This window comes from Panthera leo, chromosome D2, assembly GCF_018350215.1.
Source record: "Panthera leo isolate Ple1 chromosome D2, P.leo_Ple1_pat1.1, whole genome shotgun sequence".
Taxonomy (NCBI): Eukaryota; Metazoa; Chordata; class Mammalia; order Carnivora; family Felidae; genus Panthera; species Panthera leo.
The window spans coordinates 51,428,977-51,438,780 of record NC_056689.1 but is presented as its reverse complement, the minus strand read 5'-3'; positions in this window follow the sequence as shown (position 1 = coordinate 51,438,780).

The window sequence follows — 9,804 nt, the reverse complement described above, 5'->3', positions numbered from 1 at the left end:
GAGAAAAGGGAAACTTTCTGCATTGTTGGTGGGAACGTAAATTGGTGCAGCCACTACAGACAACAGTATGGAGATTCCTCAAAAAGTTGAAACAGTATGCAGATTCCTCAAAAAGGTAAAAATCTACCAATATAGCAACTCCACGTCTGGGTATTTAAGTAAAGAAAACAAAAACACTAATTTGAAAAGGTAGCTGTTCCATGTTTGTTGCAGCAATATTTATAATGGCCAAGATATGGAAACAACCTAAGTGCCCATGATGGATGACTGGATAAAGAAACTGTGGTATGTATACACACAATGGAATATTATTCAGCCATGAGAAAGAAGGAAATCCTGTCATTTGTGACAACCTGGATGGACCTTTAGGGCATCATGCTAAGTGAGAGAAGTCACACAAATACCGTATGATTCTACTTATATGTGGAATCAAATTAAAAAGCAAAAATAAGCTCAGGTACAGAAAATAGATTGATGGTTTGTAATAGGGTGAAGGGGTTAGAGAAAAGGGTAAACTGTGTTGTTTTTGGTTTTTTAGTTTAAGTAAATTGAATTAAAAGAATTAATTAAATAATTAAATTAATTATTTAAAAATTAAATAAAATTTAAAAGATGGTTTTCCTACTACAATACTTCAAAAATAAAAATATTTTTTTCTAACAAGAAAGAAATTTACCAAACGAAAATGTGCTGGGCAGTGTGGTGGTATAGTAGAAAAATCACAAAAGTGGGAATTCGGAGCCCAGAGTTCTGTTCTTGTATCATGACCTTGAGTAAGTTGCTTCCCTTGTTTGGGCCTCGATTTCCTCCATTTGTAAAATAAGCCCATAACCTAAACTATTACAGCCCTTGGCCTCAGATAGTTTCCTCCTACTTGGAAATAATGTGTACTGAGCATCCACAGTGGGGCAAGCACCAAGTACAGTCTTCAGTAGCCTTCAATAGTTTGGTGGGATGAGTATTACTATCCCCATTGGGCTCAGAGATGTTAACAGGCACAGAGTCACACAGCAGGAAGTGGAAGATTTACATCTGGTCTGCCCAGCCCAAGGCTTTGGTCTTCATCTTTCTACTCTCCTCAACCTTTCTGAGCCCGCCCAGATCTACTCACTTCAAACTGATCACTCCTTGGGATTCCCTGGCTCTTTGAGGATTCTCTCCTACAGCACATGCCACCATGAAATCTATGGGACTAGAATACATAGGTCCTATCTCTCTACCAGGTGGAGAGCTTAGCAAGGGTGGGGCTGGGCTCTTCTGTCATTTCTGTGTTTTCTGTGCTCCCCATGCCAACAGAGCAGAGAAGGCAGTCCAGAGCTGCATTATAAAAAAGCTTAGTGTAGAGTCCTTGGGCAGAATTTTGGGGGCTGACACAAGCAGGAAGGATCCTGGGATCTTATGGGCAGAGCCTGGTAAATTGAGACGTCCTTTGGCAGGAGTTAGGGGGTGGTGTGGAGATCCTAAGGCTTTGAAGATTAAATGCCTGGACAGGATTTAGGGAGGAATTTAGAGACACTCATCATTCCCACATTCTTGTGCAGACTGCTCTTTCAGAGATGCCAGTAAGGTCAACCCATCATCCCTGCGGCCCCCCCCACCCCCCACCCCGTCCACACAGTGTTTCGTCAGTGTCCTGCAGTGGCTTGGTTACAGGTATCAGGCAGTGTGACTGGGAGACAGGAAGGGCACCCTCCAGCCCCACCATGTGCTTCAGTGTTGGGCCACACGGCATGGAGAAGCCTAGATGTAAACACTTAGGGCCAGTAATGATGTGCCCATAGGCCTTGCTGCAAGAGGATATGGCTGTCAGAGCTCCGAGAAACCCTGAAAAGAGGAAGAGTGGCCCAAGGGAGCCAAGGTGGAGCCCAGAGGGCCTGGCCCGGAATGTGTTTGGTGTGGGGCAAGTGGTCCCTTCCTGCCCCGCCCCCCCCCCGACTCCTCTTGAAGTCACTCCCCGAGGACACTGGATTGGATGGATGACATTTTCTACCCCGGGCTTTGGAGGGCCTGAGGTTCTTGCAGAGGCCTCGGGGGAATTGCGTGACAGAAGCCAGGTAGCCAGAGCCCTGAGTCCCTTGTAGCTCGTTTCAAAGGAAGTAGCTCTTCTCTTAGCTAATTTCTGTGCTTGGATCTCTGGGTGCTGTCTTCTCCTCACCACCTTTCTCTGCTCCTACCCTGGGCCCTGGCCTATTTCAGCTCCTTCCACAGTTCCTAGACAGGAAATCATCAGGCCTTGGGAAGGGAAGGAAGGTGTTGTGACGAGTCATTTCACTCCTCAGAGTGGAGGAAGGAGGGAAGACTGCCAAGATGGTCAGGGCATCTCGGGACCATCTGCCTTTTCCTGCTTTCTGGAACACCCTGGATAGTGAAACCAAAATCTGATGTGGAAAAGTGGTCGTTCTCTTTTGCAGACTCCTGGAGCTCTGGGGCCTTACGTGCCATAAGATCATCCATTTCCTTTGCAATCATGTGTATAAAGCCCCTGATGGTATGGCTGTGTTCCTCACTAGGTGGCCTCTGAGTTCTGACCCAGCTTACAAGATTTCTGCTTCTATGGCCTCTTGTTCCCTTATAGCCAGGCTATGATACTGTCCACAATGAGGAGGAAAGAAAGAAGCTGGCCTTCAACAAATCAACCTTTAGTAGTACACAATGGCTTCCTCATAATCCCCAGGCATTTGAACATAGGAACCCAGAAGGAACAGAATGCTTCCATTGGAAGGTAGAGCTTCCTGGTGTCTGAGGTCTGGTCTCACATGTGCCCTACATTCCAAAACCTGCCATCCTAGATAGAATTCTAGGTGGAAGACCTGGGGGTAGGACAATCTCCACTTACCAAACACAGGCTTATAAGCAATGGGGGGAAGGATGAGGGGCTCTTTTCCTAAGGACCTTTCTGTGTTCTTGATTGCATAGAAGGACCAGCCCTCTGGCACACAGATTAGCTGGTTGGCTTTCCACACTGATGAATCCTTGAAAATTGGGACTGATGAGAACAACTCTGGAAAGCTCTGGAGGAGATGCTTCTGAATTCTGAGTTGGAGTAGATGCTTCAGTCCTTATTCACCCCATCCCCATAGAACAAAGCACATGTTTCCAGCTTTCAAGGGAATGTAGCAGTGTAGTAGCTGGATCTATATGGTGTGGCACTGGGATCCCACTTCGTTTGAGAGAAAGCTTGGTGACTTTCTGTATTCAGGCTTTGCTCATAGGTAGTGACACCCTGGAGGTGTCACACAGAAGCAGCTCGGCCCCATTCACCAATGCTATGTGTTCTCAGCATCTTCCACTGTATGCCTTGTCCTGATAAGAGGAGAGTATGGTGACCACACCAACACTAGCAAAGAGTCTGGTGAGAAAATAGCAAGCAGCATTTCCAGGCTGGCTACCAGCTGGGCCACCTTTCTTCATAGATTTCTGCCAACTGGTGAGCCTTGGAGCAAATGCTACTATATCCTGGGACCTCCTGTCCTGACTCTCTGGGTGAATCTCAGGATTTTCTGCATGTGAATTTTCCAACTCACCTGGTGCTTGGTGGGTGGTGTAAACACCCCCAGTGATTTTCTAAAGCTATTCCAATTTGTCTGCACTGATATTCTCACTGGCCAGAACCATTCTGGGGTCTACGAGCCATAACATATTCAGTTCACTCACGAGAATGGCTTTGTTGTAAAAGTCTACATTTAAGGGGCCAACAGTTACTTAAGAAATCATCAAGACAGTAGCATTAACACAGATGGTGCTGCTTTGCAGCAGGAGCAGTCCAGCCACCCTCCAGCCTCACCCACCCCCCAACCAGCCTTTGACCCATTTGCAACATGTGTATTTCTGGGCTGTTTGGGTGACCAATGCACCCAATTACTCCCCATGGTCACTAGTGTCCCAGCCTAAGGTGAAACAGGGCATGAGAGGAGCCATTCCTGCACATCTGGACACTGCCAGTTCTCTGGAGCCCTAGTTGGAATCCCAGGAAGGGCCGTGTTCAGTATTTGACCAGGGGGCAGTCAAGTGGCAAGAACAAGGCTTCCAGAGTCCCATAGAGCTCACTTGAATCCCGCACTGCTGCTTCCTACCCGGTGACCTAGCTCTGTGTCTCAGGGTACAATGAGGGGCCTGCTTTCAGTGACTTTAGGGTCCCTCTTCTGTCAAAAGCCCTAGGATACTGTCCTGAGGAATGGGAACTGACCTATTTTTCCTGAGTGTACTGAGTGTTTTCCAAAGTATACAAACCCTGGTTACTAATTACCTGACCTACATTCCCTGTGATTGCAATGGTAGGGAACAGATCTCAAATTTCTAATGAGGAATTGGAAAGGAGGTAATAGGAAGTACCTAGAGGTGAGGCCTAAGGTTCTCATTGATTGGGCAGAATCCTGAAGTTTTGGTTCATGCTATTCTCTAGCAAAAACTATATTTTAGGAGAGCCCCTTAGTCTTTAAACATAAGCAAGTACTACCTTATTTTCCCCTGGTTATAAAAAATAATGTTTATTACATATATATTATATTATTGTATTACAGACAATATTTTACACACACACACACATATATATACACACTATATATACACATGCATGTATATATATATACACATGTACAATCAAACGTTATTGAAGTTGTATATATATATGTATATACACATATATATATATACATATATATGTATATATGTATATATATATATACACACACACACACACACACACACATACACACACACACACAATCAAACCTTATTGAAATTGTAACTCAGAAAGTGAAAATCTGGAATCCTATTGCCTCTTCTTCCCTGGATAACACAGTTAATAGTTTGGTTTATATTCTTGTAGGTATTTGCTCTGTAGAAACAAACACAAATCTGTTATTTTGTGGAACGGGGATCATACCAAACATGATGCTCTGAAGGTCGCTTTTCATACTTAACCACGAATTTTCGACATCGGTCTATGTTAGCACAAGAAGAGGTCTTCTTAATGCACTGGGGACTTTAGGAAAGGGAGGAAACCATGAAGTATATAAAGCTTACTTTCTTTCATTTTCAATATTATTTGTGCTGTATTTAGGCACAGGATAATATCTAAAATTAGTTTTCAAATACTTCAGATATAGTCAAATAAAAAAAGTCACAAGAATGACACTTGGATCACTGAAGAAAAACAGTGAATGAGAAAGACCTGCTTTACCATTCTGACCATTCTTTATTCTTGTGTCCATTTGGTCTTCAACTGGACTGGCTGAGCAATGGAAAGCTTTCTGTGGTAGGCAGAACAATGACCGCCAAAGATACATGTCTGAATCCCAGGAATTTGTGAATATGTTGCCTTAGCTGGCCATTGGGACACTGCCCATATGATTAAGTGAAGGATCTTGAGGTGGGCAGATTATCCTGGATAATTTGGGTGGGCCTGATATAAGCACAGGGGCCTTTATAAATGAAAGACGGAGGCTGGAGGGTCAGAGTGAGAGATTAGAAGATGCTACATTGCTGGCTTTGAAGATGAAGGACGGGGTCACAAGCCAAGGAATGTGGGCAGCCTCCAGAAGCTTGAAAAGGCCAGGAAACCAATTCTCCCCTAGAGCCTCCGGAAGAAATGTAGCACTTCTGACACCTTGATTTTAGCTTGGAGGACCCATTTCACACTTCTGATCTTGAGAACTAGAAGAAAATAAAGTTGTTGTTTTAAGCTTCTAAGTTTGTGGTAATTTGTCATAGCAGCAATAAGAAACTAATACACCTTCATTCATTTGTCTTACATGTTGAGACGTTGTTTCGTCTCCCCTGGATTCAAACATAAACACTGTCTGAAATCATGACACCTCCAGTACTCAGTATGACATGGCCCTCAGGTAAGCCAGAGTCATCTTGCAGAAATTATTTTAGGTTATCAAAATCAAAAAGAAAAGTGACAAAGGAGAGCTGATTGGCCTCAAGAAGAATGCACACAGAGCCTGGAGGTCTACAAACCCAAGGTTTAAAAAGTCACCAGAAAAGAGAAATAAAAATAAAAAGCCACCACAGAGGTCGGTGGACTTGATATTCTTCCTCCCCCCACCCCCCATTTGATGGCTACAACATGGAGGCTCTGCAAGATCACTTGCCTAAGGTCACAGAGCAGGTGAGGGCCTGAGCAGGGCTGAGATGGTCTTTTCCTCTCAGTTCTGTGATGGTTTCTCATCTTTTTTTAAAAAAATGTTTATTTATTTTTGAGAGTACTAGCAGGATAGTGGCAGAGAGAGAGGGAGACACAGAATCCTAAGCAGGCTCCAGGCTCTGAGCTGTCCGCACAGAGCCCGATGTGGGGCTCAAACTCATGAACCTCAAGATCATGACCTGAGCCGAAGTCAGATGCTTAACCAACTGAGCCACCCAGGCGCCCGTCTCTTTTCTTCAAAGGGAGCACCAGACTTAAGATGCCACTGAGGAGTGACAGGAGAAAGAATGGTGGGCCCAGATTTGCCCATCCCACCACGCCCTCCTCTGCAACCCTCCTGCTCCTCACCCACCTGGGCTGGCAGCCTGTCAGACTCCCTGCTCAGGGAGGAGGTAGCTACCCAGGGCTAGTTGCCTGTGGTTCTGGATGACCAGACCTGAGTTAACCCAGGCAGCCTCCCTGGCTAGGACTTGTGTTTGGCTTGAATTTCCCAATGTTCTCATGTGAGGGATCAAAGAGGAGGGCTTGGCAGCAGTGCTCTCAGCTGTGACCTACACAGAAAACTTCCCAACTCTTCCTTTGACCATTGGAACTTCAGAAATGACAGTCAAAAGAGAAAAGTAGTTCACTTGGTATAAAGTGGGGGATTTATTTCTAGGTTTCCAGATTTCTCTCTTGGACCTAGAAAGTGATCATAGGCCCTCAGCAGCTTGGAGGTCAAGGCCGATGGGCCCACACATAAACAAGAGCAGTTGTGTAATTCAGAGGCCATTTTCATCTCCCCCTTTCACTTAATAAATCACTCCCCATGCTGATAAGCAAGACTCCAGATGGGGCTGCTCACACTCTCAAAGAAGTCCAATGCAGCAGGCAAACCTGGAGACGGAAGCCACATTGATCAGGCACCTTCTGTTCGGGTACTTTCTGGACATTATTGCCAGGGTTAGGTTCCTGTGCCCATTACCCACCCTCCTCAGGGCTGTAGCAGATGGAGTAAACACACGTGGCTAAACGGAAATCAGACTACCTGCTGTGTCGTTTAGCTCCCAAGTACAGGCCCCTCCTGGGTTTGGAGAACATGCTGAGATCTTGCCTGACTGTTGGGTGTCACAGCATTCTGCTTTCCCCTTTTTTTGGGCCTGGAGCTGGATCACATTTTTCAGACTCCCTGGAAGTTAGGTGTGGTCATGTATGGCAGACACGCAGGTGTGCCTCCAGACACCGCTTCCAGGAAGTGTAGTCAGTAGACAGACTTCAGCTGTCAGCTCCTTCAGGTTCAGCTTGAAGTACATGGAGCCACCTCACCCAATGTCACACCCTTCCCAGGGCTGTCCTGACTGCCTGAGGCATGGAAGAAAGGCCTGGCCATTTTGAACGAAAAAGGACAAGTCTGACATGCAATATTCGCTCCAGAGCTCCCCATGGGTTTGGCCATTGCACTGTCAGATTGTGCTATCATGGCCTGGCTTCTCCCTCTGCCTAGTTCTGCTTCCCCCATTTTTCTTCCATAGGCACTGCTTTCTAAAGACTTTTGTGCACCCCTGAACTTCATGTCAGCATCTGCTTCTTGAGAATCCAGCCCGTGGCTCTGTGACTGAGTTCTCTCCCGTGTAGTGTGTGCTATTTTTTGGCCTGGCCCGTGAAAATCTCCTGGGTGGATCTGCCACACTTTCTCCTTCAGCCCACTGGATATGGACATCAGTGATGCACTAGGGGATGGTGGAGCCACAAAATGGAAGTGGCCTGGGCATCGTGATGGTGACAGCTGCCTGATGACCTGATTATCCTCCCAGAACTGTTAAGTGAGTTAGAAATTAACTTCTACTGGGCAAAACCACTGAGTTTAGGGCATCTGTTTTGTTACTCTAGCTTGATCTTCACTGACCTATCTCCCCTCTGCACTTACTTCCCCACAAATGGAGGAGCTTGAGAATGGTGGGTCTCCATGGGCGTGGCCATTGACTGAGGAGTCTGAAAACTCACATACCCATGGTGGCTAGGCCACCCAGAGCACTAGAGAGAAGAACAAGGCCTGGGGAAGCTTTTCCGTGCATAGATCCATACTCCAGTGAACCATGGCCCAATGTGCCCAGGCACTCATCCATCAAAAAGCAGCTGCCCCATTCCCCTGCCCCCAGTCAGAGATTGGAGAGAAGTTCTCATTCTAACACTCCCTGAATGAAGAGGAGAATCAAAGGCCTTTTGTGTGTGTGGGTGTGTGTGTGGGGGTGAGGTGGGTGGGAGGGAGGGGTCAGTGTGGGTATGTAGGAAAAGAAGCAGGATTTCCCCAACAATGGAATAATTCAGTTGTTTTATAATTCATGGATAGCTAGGTGACAGGTGACAGACAGAGTGAGGTGGAGAGGTAGATGATAGATGGTATATAGATTTTAGACAATGAATAGATGCAGTAGATAGATGAAGATAGGTAAGTAAGTAGGTAGACAGGTAGGAAATCGAGGCTCAGAGACGTTGAGGTATGTTTCCATAGTCCCATAACTAGTATAGAGGAGAGGAGGATTTAAATCCAGGTCTAGTTTGACTCAGAGCTGGGACTTAAAACCCGACTCTATATCCTTCTCTCTGCTGAGGATTGCAATGAACATGTCTTGTTTGCCCCATACACAGGGTTTCACTTGCCCCATCAGACATTATGTTTGCTTTTGTTTTCTTACGTTTAGGATTCATCTACTTGTAGCTTGTATTTGCCATCTAGTAGTTCTTGTTCATCTGGTTAAGACAGGCATTTGAAGGGATGCATTCCCTAAATTCTTGCATACCCAAATATGTTTATTGCTCTTTTGTTTGAGGAACAACTTGGGTGCCTACACAATTTCTTAGTAACACTCTCAGAACTCTTGTCATAGCTTTCCAGCAAGTCTGTTTGGGAGGATTATGGCACATTTGTAGGAGAAGCGTAGGCGCTAAGGTTGAGAAAATTGGGTTGAACAATGGAAAGACTCCAATCTGCTGTCATGTTTTGACCTTGTGTTGTGGGCAACAGAGAGCTGTTGAGGGTTTTTGAGCAAAGTGGTGATGGTAGCTTGTGTGTACACAGATTTGGGAAGAAAGAGGCCACAGAGAGACCAGGTTGGAGTTCCCAACGTGATTAGGTGGTCGAGGCCTGGACCAGTAAACACATACACTGTACAGACAAAATTTTCAGGGCTCAGCAACTGCTCGGACAAGGACAAGGACAAAGGGGAAAGCTGGAGTGACCAGGTAGGTGGAGAAGAAGAGAGATGAAGGACGGCGGGGGATGAGAGGAGGAAGGGAGGATCTAAGATCTGAGAACCAAGTGGCTGCATTTTGAAGGAGCTGTTAGGACCCTGAGGGGAGCACTTGGGCTGCTGCTGAAATTTGGGAGTGGAGTTCAGAGGAGAGGTTAGGGCAAAGGACAGAGCATAACCGGAAGGAGTCCCCGGGTGTGGTGATTAGGTCCAATGCGGTTTCTTTCTCCTTAGCCATGTTTCTGGAGGGTGTTGTGAGAACAGTCTCTGACATCTGTCCTGTCCAACCTGTTTTTGTCCAGTGGCGAAACTGCAGCCTCTGCTGAGCAGGATAAACGTGGGCTCTATGACACACCTCACCACTTGCAACTGCTTCTCCTTTCTAAGCTGGTGTGGTTTTCTGTTTTCCCTTAACGTTGCTAG